Source organism: Nicotiana tabacum, chromosome 6 (assembly GCF_000715075.1).
Source record: "Nicotiana tabacum cultivar K326 chromosome 6, ASM71507v2, whole genome shotgun sequence".
NCBI lineage: Eukaryota > Viridiplantae > Streptophyta > Magnoliopsida > Solanales > Solanaceae > Nicotiana > Nicotiana tabacum.
In genome coordinates, this window is record NC_134085.1 from 112,212,317 (window position 1) to 112,231,256 (window position 18,940).

General features: G+C 39.9%; 1 long non-coding RNA gene across 1 annotated transcript; it reads right to left on the reverse strand.

Moving 5' to 3' along the window:
- Nucleotides 1-14,730: 14,730 nt before the first annotated feature.
- Nucleotides 14,731-17,891, reverse strand: LOC107784509 (uncharacterized). The gene is made up of 2 exons (XR_001647696.2): nucleotides 16,894-17,891; nucleotides 14,731-14,959 (listed from the first exon to the last, which is right to left on the reverse strand). It is a non-coding gene; the product is annotated as an uncharacterized LOC107784509 (long non-coding RNA).
- Between the last annotated feature and the right edge of the window lie 1,049 nt (nucleotides 17,892-18,940).

The following is an 18,940-nucleotide window of genomic DNA, read 5'->3' on the forward strand; positions in this document are numbered from 1 at the left end:
ATTTTTTTTCTACTCATGTTTTTAGTGACTGCTGCTAACTTGGCGAGGACATCTGCTTTGATGTTTTGTGCTCAAGGTATCTGGTCGAGTTGACATTCATCAAATTTCGGCAGTAGGTATGAATTTCTGCCTGGTACTTTTGTAGCCTCTACTCTTAGATTTGGAAAGTCCCTATGACTTGGTTGACAACGAATTGTGAGTCGCATTGGAGAATGACCCGTTATGCTCCGTACTTGAGAGCTAGCTTTAGTCCTGTAATTATGGCCTTGTACTCGGCCTCATTGTTAGTCATATAGGGGCAGTGTATGTACTGATGGATAACTTCGCCTGTTAGGACCTCGAGTACGAGTCACAATCTATATCCTGACACGTTGGAAGTGCCATCGTTGTATAGGACCCATAGGTCGGGTAACCTGAAAGAGGTACGAGAAGTTTCCTACTCGACTTCAAGCATTATTTTGGCACTGAAATCGGCGACAAAGTCGGCCAATACCTATGATTTTATTGTTGTTTGCGGCTATATGTTATATTGTGCTCGCTCAATTCTATGGCCCACTTGGCCAATCTCCCCGACAGTTGGGGTTTATATAGGATGCTCTTTAGGGGGAAGGTCGTGACCACCTATATGGGGTGACATTGAAAATAGGGTCTAAGCTTTCGTGAAGCTATGACCAGTGCCAATACCAACTTTTTGAGGTGGGAGTACCTTGTTTCGGCGTCAACCTGGGTTCTGCTAATGTAATATATTGGAGATTGCGTACATTTGTTTTTACGGCCCAATACTGCATTTACTGTGACCTCTAATACAGCCAAGTATATCAAGAGGCACTCGCCGGGTTCTGCTTTGGCGAGTAGAGGGGGAGAGGACAAGTATGCCTTTAGTTCTATTAAGGCCTTGATGCATTCTGAATTCCACTGGAGTCCGGTGTCCTTTTTAAGCATGTTGAAGAATTTGTGGCATCTGTCAGAGGATCTTGAGATGAACCTCGACAGGGCAGCTATACGATATGTCAGTTTTTGTACCTGTTTCTTACTGGTGAATACTTCAGGTATTCCCTCAATGGCTTTGATCTGGTCGGGGTTGACCTTGATGCCTCTTTGTGACACCAGAAAGCCGAGGAACTTGCCCGTGGTTACGTCGAAGGCACACTTTTCGGGGTTCAACTTCATGTTGTATCGCCTTAGTCTATTGAAGGCTTCCTTCATATGGTCTATGTGGTCTTCCTTCCTTTTTGATTTGATTGACATATCATCTATGTAAACCTCCATTATTTCACCGAGTTGGTCCTTGAACATCTTGGTGAGCCTTTGATAAGTCGCCCCTACATTCTTCAACTCGAATGGTATGACTCTGTAGCAATACGTCCCCTGATGCCTGATGAAAGTGGTCCATTCCTGGTCCTCCTCCTCTATGAGGATTTTGTTGTAACCCGAGTAGGCATCCAAGAAGCTTAACAACTTGTGCCCTACCTTTGCATCGATGAGTTGACCGATGTGAGACAACAGAAAGGAGTCTTTCGGGCAGGCCTTGTTTACGTCCGTGAAATCCACGCACATCCGCCACTTTTCCATTTTTCTTTTTCACCATGACCACGTTGGCAACCCTTTGAAGGTATTTTTGACTCTTGGATGGAGCTGTTAGCGAGTAGTTTATCCACCTTATCACTGATGGCCTCGTTGATTGCGGTGTTGAATTTTCTTCTTACTTGTCGCACTGGCAGGTAAAGTGGGTCGACGTTCAACTAGTTTGTGGCAATGTCTTTCGGGATACCTAGCATAGCTGTGTGGGAGAAAGCAAATATATCGGTGTTGTTAATTAAAAACTTATGAAATTTACCTGGTTCTGAGAGTTTATGGATGACGTAAGCCTTTTTGTTGTGGTTGATGGTGCCTATCTGGACGGGGTCGAGGTCTTCTACCGTTGACCCTGTGGCTTCCACGACGTCGGGATCCTTGATGACGTCTTCTTTTTTGCTAAGTTCGGACCAAGACTTTGATATTTTTTATGCTTCCGAGCCTATTCTCTTTAACTATTGAGTGTATATACAATCTTAGGCGATGCGGTAGCATTCTTGGGTTGTGCGCTATTTGCCTCGGATGTTGAATATTCCCCACAGAGTAGGAAACTTGATAACTTAATATAAGATGGACGGGATGGTCCTCATGGCATGTATGCAAGGTCTCCCTATGATGGAGTTGTAAGTTGTGTCCTGGTTCATGACATAAAACATTGTTTCTAGGGTAACGCCCCTGGCCAAAACGAGCAATGTTATTTCTCCTGAGGTTCACTCAACTGCATTATTAAAAATTATTTGTGTTATGCAGCATGGTACTATCTTCTCCTCGAGCCTTATTTGTGCGAGAACTAGAGGGTGAAGAATACACGCACCGCTCCCGTCATCTACCATTATTCTTTTTACATCAGCATCTAAAATACGTAAAGTAATGACAAGAGCGTCGAATTGATGAAGGGTCAAACCGTGGGTATCTTACTTATCGAAGATGATACTGTCTTCGAGGTCATCATACCGTTTATGGGTGATCGACCGCTTAAGTTTATTTGTGGCTTCACGTGATTGATTGTTGTTTCGTCGCCTCCGCCATGATCATTTGGCTGGTGGGGGAGGGGGAGGGTGGATTTGGAGGGCCTTGGTTTTGCTCTCGTCCGCAACCGAAGTTGGATCTTCCTCGGTCGCTTATCAGCTCCCTTAGGTGTCCTTGGTGAATCATGTTCACCACTTCTTGCTGCAGGGCTATGCAGTCTTCAGTCTTGTGACCCCGCTCCTGATGAAACTCATAAAAGGCATTCAACTTTCTGGTACTTCGGTCGGACATCATCTTTTGTGGCCACTTCACCTTTGGGTCGAGCTTCTCTAGTGCGTACATTATTTCTGAAGGGGAAAAACAAAAATTGTGAGTAGATAAGAGTGAAGGCATACCTCTTTCATTTTGCTGAGTCCCCGTATGTGGCCTGGATGACCCTTCAATATGGCGAGGAGATGGTGGGATGGCCATTCTGACATATGGTTGGTGCGTGTCCCGGTTGAGGCGTGTGCCTACATGGTCTCTTTGGCCATCACTACAGCGGTCTTTCCTCGACTCTGTTTGGACTGACGTTAGCTGTTGGGTTGGACTGTTGAGGTCATCCTCGTCTGCTCTCACCTCGGCGCAATCGGCGATGTGAATTTCTTCCCAAGTGGTGGGAGGATATTTCATGAGTCTGCTTAATAACGTTCTGGTTGCCCTTGACCTATTCCTGTTCAACCCATTTTGCAAAGCTTCCACCGCTATCCCTTCTGATATGTTTGGCAAGCTCATTCTTATTTAGTTAAACTGGGCGAGGAAGTCCCTGAGTCCCTCGCCAGGCTATTATCTTACGGCAAATATATCATTCACCTTAGCCTCCGCCTTTTTAGCCCCAGCGTGGGCGGTGACGAACTTGTCGGCCATTTCCTCGAACGTTCGTTATTAAATGTGCTGATAATTGTGAGTACTATGTTAAGGATCCTCCTGTTAGGGTTTTGCCGAACTTCTTCAGCAACACTGATTGTACCTACTCTTTTGAGAGGTTGTTGCCTTTCACTGCTGTGACGTAATGAATGATTTGATCTTCGGGGTATATTGTGCCATCGTATATATTCAAATATGGTGGCATTTTGAAGGTCTTGGGCATGGTATGTGGGGCTGCCTCCTCGCTGTATGGTTGTTCGACGAACCGACCGACATCCCGTTTTGGTCGCAGTTTCGGGGCACCCAGTATCTTATCAACCCTTTCTTGATGCTGCCTCATTTGGTCACGGAGTGCTTTATTCTCGTTCTTTATTTCTTCCATTTTCTTCAGAATGGCCGCAAGTGTGTCATTAACTGCATCAACAGTGGTTAAGTGTTACATGTTGGGAGAGGCGCGGGAGCAGGTTTTTCATTGGCAGTTGATGTGGTATCCGCTCGTGCGGTGCTTCTACTCACCCCTTGAACGAGTTTGTCAAGTATGTTGTTTAGGGTACTTGTCAACAATGTCTCCAGTAGTTTTTTAATACTGGTGGCGCTTTCTCAGTTGTGGACATAGAGGCTTCCCTTTCGCGTGAAGCGGTTACACTTCCACGAGGGGGAGGTGAGTCGCTCCGCCTGGGTGTAGCACTTGGCGTCACATTCTCCTCGTCTTCTCTGTCAACCTCGTTGATGGTTTTCAAGAGGTTGGCAGTGACGTTCACTACTGCTTTCAGTCTTTCATCTCCTTTTCATGCCATTGTTAGTTCGTGCAAACGAGAAAAAGATGGCTATTGCCGTTTTTTTTATCTAGAAGAATCTAAAATTTAACTAATAGTTCCCCACAGACGGCGCCAAATTGTTTTACCAAAAAAGTGCTAAACCTTTTCTTAAAATGAATTAATGAGAATGTCACACCTCCTTTTTCATTACACCCCGGAAGAGTATGAATAAAGGGAGTTTTTCCAACTAAAGGACAATCGAAACGGGATTTATTGTTAAAAGATTAAGAGTCTCCACTTGGGAGTTTTATGGTGTCCCAAGTCACCGGTTTTAATCCTGAATCGAGGAAAAGTTTGACTTTGTTTAACAGTCCGCGAACCAGAAATCCGAGTAAGGAATTCTGTTAACCCGGGAGAAGGTGTTAGGCATTCCCGAGCTCCGTGGTTGTAGCGCGGTCGCTCAACTGTTATAATCGGCTTAATTATCTGATTTTAGAACATTTGAACCGATGTGCAAATTTAACCTCTTAACCGCTTTTAACTTATTTAAAGAATTAATTCAAGGTCATTTAAAACATATCGCAAGCCACACCACATGAAATGCACCCGTGGTTCACGACACGCTCTATTTAACCTTGTTGAAAATTAGAACCGGGTCACATGAAATGCACCCCCGGATTTTAACATGCTTATTTCATTATTATTATCCAAAATTATGGTAGGGTCACATGAAATACACACCCGAGCCCCTTTAATCTAATTGACATAGTTCAACAATCCAATTTCTATACTGTGACATAATCACATTCAGCTATAACTAATTCGAGTAAACACGAATATATAACCTAGCAAGCAAATTCAAAACTACGGAGAATAATTACAGAAACAACAGGGTGGCATCACCAAAAAAATAATTAATTGCATAAAACGAGTAAAGGATGAAAGAGTCGAACCTCAATATAGTCGGGAAATTGATTGTTTCACTACTTTGAACTCGAGATGTAACGAATCGCAGACGGGAACCCAAATTGGCACCAAAAATCTAAAACCGGCAATGAACTCGAATCAACCTCGGCTAAACACCGTTCCTATACTCGAATAACCAAAAATCAGAACCAAATGATGAAGCAGAAACATCTTCGTCGACAGATTCAACCTTCAAACGGAACTCCGAATCAAATATTTCAAACCAACTCCATCGTCGAAATCAAATTTAACAGAAGAAACCCAATGTGTTTTTTTTTTTTGTATTTTTTTTTTGGATTTTAAAATCTCATAGTACTAATTGTTATATTTAAACTAAGAACTAAATATGAAACAGAATGTTCGAAAATCCCAAAAAAGAACCAAAACAAAACAAAAAACGTTTTCCTCCTTCTTCAAATTTAAAAATGATTTGCTATTGTTCTCCAAATTTTCCCTTAATCATGATATCTCTACAAGGTTTTGAAGGTTTTTAACTTACTTCAGCATCCAACGATCAATGTTCTGCAAGCTGACTTTTGACCGGGGAAATGGACAACAACAAGAAACTAAACCGGAACCAATATATGGTAACAAGAAAATGGGACGACGACATCGACCACTTCTCAAACCTCAATGATTAGATTACTTTGAATATTCGAACAACCAAACATATACAAGGCTTCAAATCCAACATCCAGTCGAGAAAATAGCAACAATTCAAACCCGGAATCGCAAAACTCGACTCGAAATCGCACTCGAAACCACTCCGGACAGCGGCGATTTCAATAACCTCTGCTTGACTCCATAGTTTAAGCTTGTCTCGTTCTCCTCACTGTTTTCAGAGATCCTCCTCTATTTTTCTGTTGTGTGTGTGTGTGATGGCGTGAGCTGCTATGGAGGGTCGTCGTTGTGGAGGAGAAGGGGATGGTTTTTGGGTGAGTTTGGTGAAGGGTCGTGTGAAGACGATGAGGTCAGGGGGGTGGGGTAAGAAGGTGATGGGTGCCTCGACGGAGACCAGTTCAGAGGGGTGGGTTCGTTTGGGGAAGACGATGCGCATGGGGGGGGTCTCGTTTGTGCGTAGCTTTTTTGTGTATTATTTTGTCCATCGTTCTTCAGCCTTCTTCATTATTATCATGTGCAACCTTTTTGTTTTTTCAGCGTTCCTCCCCTTCTTTTTAGTCTTAGCCTTGTTTTTATATTGTAGAGTCTAGGTTTTTGGTAGGGTTTTTAGGTTAAGGGGTATGGGCCTAGGAATTATGGGCTTGGAAATTATGGGTTATGTCCAAAATTAGGCCTAAAAATGGGTTGCTCGAGCCCAAGTTCTATTCTTTCCGAGATTAAATTAAAAATACGGTCCCATTTATTAATTAATCCTACTATTCAAATAATTATTAAAATAAAACTAACCATTAAAACAAATCTATTTTTGGTATTTTCAAATATCATATTAAAATAAAAATGCGATACTATTTTTTGTATTTTTTTTAAGATTAAAAATGACTACAAAACATTAATGAACCTATTTGTTTTTGTAATTTTTGTTTTCTTGTAATAAAATAAAGTCAATGAGTCAAAATTACTTAAAATATCTATATTATGCCTAAATTAAATATTTATGTTCTAAAATATAAAAAATCTTGGGGAGGGTCAAAAATTACATGTCTACAACTGCCCCTCTTTGCTGGAAACATACAGAGTTTTCAGACAAAGACTGACTAGACAGGTTTTTGACACGACCCTTATTTGGAGAGGCTAAAACTGAGAGAGAGGGGAATGTGACCGAGCTCTGGTATCTGAGCTGCCTACATATCCTTGGCTATAAAGGAGTCAGGCCACGTATAGTTCAGAGATGAGTGAAATGATGGAGTAAGCCGAGGTGGAGAGCCGGTCGAGGTGTCGTTCCGTCGAGGTTCTGGTCCGCAGTCCTGTTATTACATCAAAAATAAAAACATGAAGAAGACTAGCTAAGTCTATCAACTACGAGTTACAAGATTCCTATCTATAAGTCTTTTGAAGCTTGATCTTGAGTCTTGAATGGTTCTTTATGCAGACTTTAGATTTGAACCTTGGTGCTTGCTAGTTGCAGGTGCTAGTTCATCCTTCTTCAGCTTTTCGGATCAAAACTAAGTATTCAATGCTTGTGACCTCGGCCATGTTTTGAGCAACCCACATCTTTCATCAACTTCTGCATTTGGATTCACTTCTTGCCTTTCTTTTTTTCTTTATAGTGACTAACTTCTGTTGATCACCTCGGACTGTTGACTCGCATTCTTGCCGCGAGATTCTTTGGTTGCAGACTTGAATTGAAATCTGAGATGCTTTTCCTTTTCTTCAGGTGGACGCCTGACTGTTGAACTCGAACCGTCTTCTCTTGTTACTTGATACTGTGTTCCCTTGCACCTTGAACCATTTTCCCCTGAAACTTGAACTGTCTTCCTTCAAAACTGCTTTCCCTAGAAACTTGAGTTATCTCCCCTTATTCTCCAGGTGGGCGCCTGATTATAACAAAATAGACAAAACAAAGAAATGTTTCTGCCCCAGTTTGCACTAGGAAGATTTGTGAGTTCTTAGCAAAATTGTAAGCCACTTGTACTATTGATGCAATGATGAAATTAAACTAAAGAATAGACTAGGAAAACTGTAAACTAAGCTTGACTAAAGTAAAAACTGACCCTATTCTTCAGGCGGGGCCCCTGACTGCTAACTTGAAATGTATTCCCTGCTCTCCAGGCGGGCTCCTGACCGCTGAACTTGAAATGTATTCCTTGCTCTCCAGGCGGGCTCCTGACTGCTAACTTGAAATGTATTCCCTGCTCTCCAGGAGGGCTCCTGACTTCAACAAAATAGACAAAACAAAGGAAATTTTCTACCCCGGTTTGGTGGCTGGGCACAGATGTAAGTGTAAAATGGATCACATTACCAAATATCAATAAGAACTTGAAATCTAAAACTTGAATTGTACTCCCTTGTTCTCCAGGTGGGATCCTGATTGCTGACTTGAAAGTATTCCCTACTTTCCAGGCGGGATCCTAATTGCTGACTTGAAAGTATTCTCTACTTTCCAGGCAGGCTCCTGACTTCAACTTGAAAGTGCTCCCTGCTCTCCAGGCGGGCTCCTGACTTCAAGATGGACAAAACAAAGAATTTGAAAGCTAAAATTTAAATTGTACTCCCTTGTTCTCCAGGCGGGCTCCTGACTGCTGCGCTTGAAAGTATTCCTTGCTCTCCAGGCGGGCTCCTGACTTCAACATAGACAAAACAAAGAATTTGAAAGCTAAAACTTAAATTATACTCCCTTGTTCTCCAGGAGGGCTCCTGACTGCTGTGCTTGAAAGTATTCCCTACTCTCCAGGCGGGCTCCTGACTGCTGAACTTGAATGTCTTCTCCTTGTTCTCCAAGCGGGTACCTGATTTCAACAACATAGACAAGAACAAAGAAAAATTTTCTGCCCCAGTTTGGTAACTGGGCACATATGTGAGTGTTAAACTGAATCATATTACCAAATACTACTAAGAATTTGAAAGTTAGGTCCCATTATGCAGGGGGGTCCTGACAACTCTTAACTAAATGACAATTTTAAATCTAAGTTATATCTTCTACAGGTGTGACTTCTACTAAATCTTGTTATCTAAGAGAATCTTTAAACTACTTCCCATTATCCAAGAGGGTCTTGAAAATCAAATGTCAAATTTAATCTTAAGGGTGACAACTTTCATGCCTGAATTATACTACCCTACAGCAGAGTTTACGCTAAATATTGTTATCTAATCGAAATATTAAAGCTAAGTCCCATTATTCATGAGGGTCCTGAAAACTCCTAATTGAATCCTATCTCGAACATGCAAACTTCTAAGCCAACTTATATTCCTTTGGGATACATTTATGCTAGATTATGCTATTTCTGAACTTTAAACTAGGTCCCATTTTCCAGGAGGGTCCTGAAAATCAAAAATCAAACCTGTTTGGTGACTGCCTTTCTCCACAGAGGGTTTCATCGAAACAACCGAAATTTCCTGCCCTGTTTCAATCAAAGAAAACAAATCTTGTCAGTTTAAAATGTGGTGGTTGGTTTGTGGCCTTGACTTTGAGGGTGATTGCTCCTTCGCTTCCTATGATAACTGATTTCCATTCGAGGACCTTGCTTTCTTATGGGCTAACCACTTTCTCTGTCATCCTTATCATAGAAAATACCCCTTCTCCATTCAGACCAAATTCCTTTCATCGGTTGCATTGCTCATGAACTGACATTTACCAACCTTTGTGTTTCACCGAAAATACCTTTGATTCGTTCACCCAACACCCTCCATTTATTGCATCGTGCTCTTGTGTTGACATGTACTGGACCTTTGTGTTTCTCGTGAATCCCAAAGCGCGTTAATTTCCATCCACTTAGTATGCATGTTGTTCTTTCCTGACTTAAATCACTGGCCTTGGCCTTAAAGTCTATTGTTCCCTCACTTGTCACGATAACTTTGATTTCTGCTTGGAAGACCTCACTTGTCACTGGTTAACCAATTTCTTTCTTGATCTCATCACAGAGAATACCTTTGACCCATTCACCCAACATCCTCTATCTGTTGCATTGTTCACGAATTGAAATATACCAAACCTTTGTATTTCTTATGGATCCCAAAGCATGTTGATCGTTACCAACTCAGTGCGCTTGTTGTTCTTTCCTAACTTATGCCACTTTGATGTGCTGGCCAGATCCCGTTTTGTGCAATTGGAAAGATGGTGGCAAATTTTGAAGTCATTTCTCACTTATTTTGACCAAATAGACTTAGGAAGAGGAAGTAAACAAGACAAAAGGAACAGAGTAAAGGATAAGGGAAAGAGATGATTACTAACAAGAAAACTACAAAGTAGAAACCTATCAGATGTGGATGCCAACTCTAATGATCATGACATGCACCTATAGCCTATTCTGTTGAGCAAGTCTGATGTTCAACTCCTGTTATACCCCTAAGCCGTGAAACTGGGCTTCTATGCTCCGATTATCCAATCTGATTCACAATCCTTATTCGACTTGTAGTTCCCGAAGGGTTTTCACCATCAAGCCTCTCTCATTTTGTTCTTTCTCTCACCTTACCGTCGCCTTACGGTGCCCGCGAGGGTTTTCACCAATAAGACTCTCTCCTTTTCATTATATTTCTGCTTATACTAGAGTGTTGCCCCCGATATGAATTACCTCTCCTTTCTTGACTCGACATTTAATGAAGATTGATCGGAAGGTCTTTCTTTGGACCGTAACGTGGACTTTTGGATAGGTTAAAAAGAAAGGATATCAAAGGCTCAAAACAATTCAAATGGGTTAGAATTACAACTTTCGAAATCAGCTTTCTCACAACAACCACAACTTCTGCCCCAGTTGCTTGCATGGGAACTTTTGGATTTTTATTTTGATGGGACCGAACCGTGAGGCTGCCTACGTATCCTTAAAAGGAATCAGGTCGAACGTAGTTCATGACATAGGAATTGCTCTGTTGTTGTGATTTTTCTTTTCTCTTTCTCTCTTCTTTTCTTTTCTTTCTTCCTTTTCCTCTTTTTGTTGATTTATTGTTTTTTTCCTTTCTTCTTTATCCTTTTTTTTCTTTTTTTCTTTTTTTTTCAATTTCGTTTTTTTCTTCTCTCCCTTTTCATTCTTTTCTTTTCTCCTTTTCCTTTACTTATCTTTCACGCTTGTGTTTCTGATCTTTGCTACTGATTCCGAAAAAGGGGTATGAAAGAAAATAAATGAGGCTCAAAGGGGTAACGAAGGATAAAGTGTTTAGATAGCAGAACGAAATGCCTTCGTCATTCCAATCTTCCAAACATGCTAAGTACAAACAACACAATTAAAAAAACCAAGGAAAACATTCGTAACATCTTTTGATTGCGCCAGACTTGATGACCATATCCACACATTCGCCTTCTATATCTGTTACATACAAAACACCATTGGACAACATTCTCACTCTCATTACCACGAACGGCCCCTTACAAATTTGGGGCAAACTTGCCATTATCTTCTCCTGATGCAGCATGATGCATTTCAACAGTGTATTTTTTTGTTCTACCTGCTCCAGTTTCACACAATTCTGGCTTGAAGTGATCTCAAAATGCCTTTACTTATTTCCCTCAAATGTCCTTACATCTTCAACATTGTTTCATTCATTGCTTCATGACTAAACTGACTTTTAAAACCATGCTGAGAATTACGCGTGCATGTCATATTACTAGAGTCAACAGGAAAAAAACTATAAAAGAAAATAGAACTAAACGAAAATGACTAGAAATCACAGAAAACAGAAAATTGCATTAGACAGATGGTGAAAGGGTTTGGACAACAAAACAAACAAACTAAACTGGGGCTACAAACCTAGAACAAACCTAGACAACACTAAACAGGCTACTAGACTAAACAAACTAGGCAAAATAAGAGGATATAAGGGTTTGAGTCACAAGACAATATCTGGATTACAACCCTGAAATAACCCTGACAACAGAAATGACAACAAAATAAACCACCAAAACTCCTCCCTGGCTAACTAAGATAGGAGCGTCTTTCCAAATGCCAAGCTCGGCATCTTAGCCACTGAATTTTGCATCAACATTACTATGACCTTCACAAACTTCCATCACATCGTTCTTAATAAATTGATTTTAGGTTCCCTTTGCTGGCTCGTTCTTAAGATCAACCTCTGATAGCACTGAAAACTTTGCAGCGCGTGGGCCTTCGAGGATCTCAGAAGAATTTTCATATTCCTTTTCAAAACAAATCATACTCACCATATGCGTCTCAGGCGATGGACTTTGGCTAGTGTCTGCTGTATCTGGATTTTGCACGACAATGTCACCTGCATCAATAAGCTTCTGAATTGCTTTCTTCAGATTCCAACACTTTTCTATGTCATGCCCCAGGGCATATGAGCAATATGCGCACCTTTGAGAAAAATTAAACTTCTTTGGAAGTGGGTTTGGCATTTTTATCTGGATTGGCTTCAACATGTTGAATTGCTTCAACTTTTGGAACAAGCTGGCATACGACACTCCCAATGGGGTGAAAGCCTTTTATTTTTTCAGCAACCTCTCATTCTTAAATGCTTGATTGGGCCGGAAACCTGATCCAGGGGGTTTTCGATAGGCTTGTGGGGGTGGATAGTCATTTTGTGGAGCTGGGGACTGAGAGAGTGATGTACCATTTTGGGAATTCCATGGAGAGAAATGGCATTGGGAAGGATCATCTAGTGCATCAGGATATCCATGGGGACGATGTCGAGGCTGGAAGTGTTGATCGGGAAAGCCCATCGGGTCATCTTTTTTGTTTCTCTTTCTTCCACCCAAGCTTACTGGGATGTTCTGAATGTCTTTCGAACAACTCATGATTTTGCCTGACTTGATTCCCTCTTCTACTAGTTCCCCCATTTTTAACACATCTTTGAAAGGCCTTCCCAAGGCCGGGATCAAATGACTGAAGTAAGTGGGCCCCTGGGCCTGTAGGAAAAGCTCGACCATTTCTTCTTCGCCAATCGGGGTATTGACTCGAGTAGCTTGCTCCCTCCATCTGAGCCCAAACTCCCTAAAGCTTTCCTCCAGCTTCTTTTCCATTTTAGATAGGGAGGAGCGGTCTGGGGTAACACCTGATCTGTATTGAAAGTATCGAACAGAATCTTGAGCCATGTCACCCAATGTATGCCACTTACCAACATCTTGACAATTATGCCATTCCAAAGCTGCCCTAGTCAGGCTCTCACTGAAATACGCCATCAACAACTCATCTTTCTCGCCAACACTTCTCATTTCACTGCAATAATCCCTCAAATGGGCTATCGAATCTCCACACCCATCATACAAGTTAAACTTTGGCACTTTAAACCCCGCAGGCAGACTAACGTCGGGGGACATAGACAATTCTTTGTAGGACATGCTGCCCTGGTCTCCCATTCCTTGCTTGTTCTTTAAGGACTGTTCTATGCCTTTCAGCCTCCTGGGTATCCCATCTCGCCCTTCTTTTCCTGTGACCTTTTCATTTTCAACATAAGGCTCATCCCGTAGGCCCTGTTTGTATGAGTTGGGAACCTTGTAGGCAACCTCTGAGGGGTAATATTGGGCATCGTGAGCTTTGAGTGGGTGTTTATTATTGGAGATGGCCGATAAGACAGGAGGACAATTTTTGGGAAAGGTAATTGGAAGATGAGTGACGGAGCTACTAGGATGGTTGGGAAAGCCATGGTAAGTAGGTGAATCTGGAGAGTATGGGGGATCATCTGGCACTGTGACCAGTATTTGGGTAATGGTAGTATTTAGGAAGTTAGGTGGTGGCGGGGGTGGTGCCTTCCCAGTCATCCAGTCCTGATACATGTCCACCATGTGTTGTCTTAACATCCTCACCTCTTCAACCAACCCATTATCCTGTTCAACCAATTGCTTTTGAGCACCTGTATCAACCAACTCAGTTTTGTTGTTGTCTGCCATTGCCTTTGACTTTATGTTGTAGAGATGAGTTACCCCTTTAAAACCACAAACCAACCACCCTTCTGCTATGAATATAGCAAAAAAATGAAGCCATCACGTTAGCATTATGGCATTTAACGACAAAAATATCACATTGCGTGCAATGCACCTAGCAACAATTAATGGTTCTAGAATGAATTCGAGGGTCATAAGGTCACTTGGCATCATCCCAATTTGTTCATTTCAACCTCTCTTTTCTTTGTTTTTCTAGCACTTCTTAGCTCGCTCATTTTCCTTCCCCTTTTTCTTTCTGATTATCGCTCTTTTCTTCCTTCTCATTTCTCACATCCCATGACTTTACCTCTTCTTTTTCTCTCTTTTTCCTTTTCCCCTTTTTTCCTTTCTTTTAACAGTAAAAAAAATGATTCGATCGAACCCTATGTGGGTTGTCTACGTATCATGACCCCGAATGAATCAGATCTTTGCGTAGTTCTGGAAGATCGAGAGTAAAGCACATAAACTAACTTTTTATTTTTCATTTTCTTCTTTTTTTTATTTTTACCTTAGTGACTAATCCGATGGGAAAAGAGAAATAAAGGAAGCAAATCTTTTTTTTTTTGAATTTTCTAGACTGAATGCTCTATAACCTATTCTAAACTCAAGCTTAATGAGCGTGTTTTTTTCTTTTTCTCCTTTTTTTTGAAACAAATACCCTTTTAAGGAAAACCCTAGAAGAGTAAAATCCCTTTTTTAATCATCATTTTTATGAAGAAAATCTAAAGAATAAACCACAGAAAAATATTTTGAATTTTCAATTGATATCCTAGCGCAAGATTCTGAAACAAGCCATGAAAAAGATAAAAAAAAATATTTTTTGATTTCCCTTTTGATTGCCTAAAAGAGAAACTCTGAAAATAAACCAAAGATAAAGTATGTTATTTTCTTTTTCTTATACTAAAGGAAATATAAAAGCAATTTTTATTATTAATTGCCTAAAGGAAAAATAACCTCGAAGGAAAAAAAAATTTCATTTATAGAATTAGTATTCTAAAGAAAACTTATAACGAATATATAAAAACGCAAAATTTCTTTTTTTTTTTTGACTTGTAACACATTTCCAAATACCAAATAAATAATACAATAACAAAAGACTAGGCAAACTTAACTAGACTATTACAAACTCTAACATCACCGAAAAGACCGAATACTACTATACATGACTAGAAAGTAAAACATGAACAATTGACTCAAAAATATAAAATGAATCCTCGAGCAATTTCTGAATGCAATGATAATGGGGTATCTGTCATGCCCAAACTCCAGTAAGTAAATCCACACCTGTACAAGAAAACTTAAACCAACACTATGTGAGACAATAATAATCCCTACTAGACACATGCAAGACATGGTTGCGGTTATTTTTGCAAAATGGCTTATTTGGCCAAAAGGTGGCTAGAAGTGCAAAATTTGGCTAAGACCCCGCAAAACCAAGAACCTAAGATTTACTAGGAAGATTGGACCCTATGTGCGTTGCCTACGTATCACACCCCGAAAGACGAGAATCAGGTATGCGTAGTTCGGGCAGATTGGATACGGGCGAGAATAATAAATAAAAAACAATAACTGACATATAGAAAACACATTTTTTCTTTTTTTTTCCGAAAAATGATGAAACATATAAAATCTTTTTGGATTTTCTTTTCTTTTTTCGATTTTTCTTTTGATTTTTGAAAAATGATAAAAGGTGCAAAATCTTTTGAAACTTCCATGCTCTTTTTCTTAATAAAATGAAACAAAAATATAATTGGGTCCTACTCGCTTCATCCTCACACTTCAACCCCTCTCTTTTTCTTTTCTTCTTTTTTCTTTCTTTTTTCATTGTTGTTTTTTCATTTCTTCATTTACCCTCAGCTATCATTGGTTCGCCAAATGACCCTTCTACCCTTGAATAAATGCAACATGTAGCACATAAGATGCATCAGGATGGTCTTTTGTTTTTGGGGTATACTTGTCCTAGACGGACCCAACCCATGTGTTGAGTCCCCAAAGTCAAATGCACATGATGCAAACAAATGTGCCTACTAGGGATCCGGCATGAGGCTAAGTTATTCTAGGTTCAAAACCTGGGTTTAATGTTCTAGACCTGGCTTACCCAAGAGGACAGCTCGAGCCGAGGGGGGGCAGCGTACCGGGAATACAGAAACTTCACCGGCTTTGCAACTTGTCCGAACCTCGTTCTAAATTTGGAATATGACTCTAACGGAAAAGAAGTCACACGAAGTGCACACTTCTTCATGATTTAGAAGACTCAGAGAGAAGAGGGATTTCGCAACAATTTATATACAGTTCACGGAATATCAAAGCGGTAAAAGCAATCAATTAGCACATTAGGCCCAAATCATGTAACAAATTCAGATAATGGATAAAGCCAACTATAACAATTATTCTAAGCTCGAATTAATGAACCCTGAACCAGAGATTCTGGGTTCGATCCCCAGTAGAGTCGCCAGAGCTGTCACACCTCCTTTTTCATTACACCCCGGAAGGGTATGAATAAAGGAAGTTTTTCAAATTAAAGGACAATTGAAATGGGATTTATTGTTAAAAGATTCAGAGTCGCCACTTGGGAGTTTTATGGTGTCCCAAGTCACCGGTTTTAATCCCGAATCGAGGAAAAGTTTGACTTTGTTTAACAGTCCGCGAACCAGAAATCCGAGTAAGGAATTCTGTTAACCTGGGAGAAGGTGTTAGGCATTCCCGAGTTCCGTGGTTCTAGCACGGTCGCTCAACTGTTATAATCAGCTTAATTATCTGATTTTAGAACATTTTGAACCTATGTGCAAATTTAACCTATTAACCGCTTTTAACTTATATAAAGAATTAATTCAAGGTCATTTAAAATATATCGCAAGCCACACCACATGAAATGCACCCGTGGTTCACTACACGCTCTATTTAACCTTGTTGGAAATTAGAACCGGGTCACATGAAATGCACCCCGGATTTTAACATGCTTATTTCATTATTATTATCCAAAATTATGGCAGGGTCACATGAAATACACACCCGAGCCCCTTTAATCTAATTGACATAGTTCAACAATCCAATTTCTATACTGTGACAAAATCACGTTCAGCTATAACCAATTCGAGTAAACACGAATATATAACCGAGCAAGCAAATTCAAAACTACGGAGAATAATTACATAAACAACAGGATCACATCACCAAATAAATAATTAATAAGAGCTTGCATAAAATGAGTAGAGGATGAAAGAGCTGAACCTCAATATAGCCGGGAAATTGATTGTTTCACTACTTTGAACTCGAGATGTAACGAATCGCAGACGGGAACCCAAATCGGCACCAAAAATCTAAAACCGGCAATGAACTCGAATCAACCTCGGCTAAACTCCGTTCCCATACTCGAATAACCAAAAATCAGAACCAAATGATGAAGCAGAAATATCTTCATCCACAGATTCAACCTTCAAACGGAACTCTGAATCAAATATTTCAAACCAACTCCATCGTCGAAATCAAATTTAACAGAAGAAACCCAATGTGTTTTTTTTGTGTTTTTTTTTATTTTAAAATCTCATAGTACTAATTGTTATATTTAAACTAAGAACTAAATAAGAAACAGAAAGTTCGAAAATCCCAAAAAAGAACCAAAACAAAACAAAAAACATTTTCCTCCTTCTTCAAATTTAAAAATGATTTGCTACTGTTCTCCAAATTTTCCCTTAATCATGATATCTCTACAAGGTTTTGAAGGTTTTTAACTTGCTTCAGCATCCAACGATCAACGTTCTGCAACCTGACTTTGACCGGGGAAATGGACAACAACAAGAAACTATACCGGAACCAATATACGGTAACAAGAAAATGGGACGACGACATCGACCACTCCTCAAACCTCGATGATTAGATTACTTTGAATATTCGAACAACCAAACATATACAAGGCTTCAAATCCAACATCCAGTCGAGAAAATAGCAACAATTCAAACCCGGAATCGCGAAACTCGACTCGAAATCGCACTCGAAACCACTCCAGACAGCGGCGATTTCAATAACCTCTGCTTGACTCCATAGTTTAAGCTTGTCTCGTTCTCTTCACTATTTTCAAAGATCCTCCTCTATTTTTCGGTTATGTGTGTGTGATGGTGTGAGCTGCTATGGAGGATCGTCGTTGTGGAGGAGAAGGGGATAGTTTTTGGGTGAGTTTGGTAAAGGGTCATGTGAAGACGATGAGGTCAGGGGGGTGGGGTATGGTTTGGTTTTTTGTTCATGGCTGTTCAAAGAAATCAAAACGGAGGGGGGGGGTCTGCTCTAAGAAGACAACGCAGGGGGGGTCCAGGTCTATTCAGTTGCTCATTCCTCAACTTTTTCCTTCGTTCCGTTTTTTGTATCATGCGCAGTTTTTTGGTTCTTTTCTTTTTCAGCCTCGCACCACTTTTCATTTCTTTTTCCTTTTTTATTTGTATAGTCTAGGTTTTTGGTAGGGTTTTAGGATAAGGGGTATGGGCCTAGGAATTATGGACTTGGAAATTGTGGGCTAGGTCCAAAATTAGGCCTAAAATGAGTTGCTTGAGCCCAAGTTCTATTCTTTCTCTGTGAACGAGATTAAAAATACGGGCCCATTTATTAATTAATCCTACTATTCAAATAATTATTAAAATAAAACTAACCATTAAAACAAATCTATTTTTGGTATTTTCATATATCATATTAAAATAAAAATGCGATACTATTTTTTGTATTTTTTTTTAAGATTAAAAATGACTGCAAAACATTAATGAACCTATTTTTTTTGTAATTTTTGTTTTCTTATAATAAAATAAAGTAAAAGAGTCAAAATTACTTAAAATATCTATATTATGCCTAAATTAAATATTTATGCGCTAAAATATAAAAAATCTTGGGGAGGGTCAAAAATCACATGTCTACAGAGAAAATAGAGGATGAATCCTAGTTAAATATAATAACCGCTAGATCTAACGTTTAGATGTATTAATGATGTAGGGCTGAATCCGAAAATGTTGTATACCAACTATAAATGTTCAATGATTGTCAATGAATGTCGTAATAAAAGCATGTAATAAATGTAGATAATAGTAACAAAGGTAATAAGGAGGAATTTATCACCCCAAATATTGGATGACTTGGATGACTCTCCTTTCTAACAACAACGTAGAATAATAAAAAATGAAGATGGACAAGGAATCTTTAGATCTTGTGAATAAAAAGCGTATATCGAACAATGTAATTAGTGGACCAGACAAGCTTTTGTATATTCTTTGTAGTCAACCCTTTACAATGTGTTCTT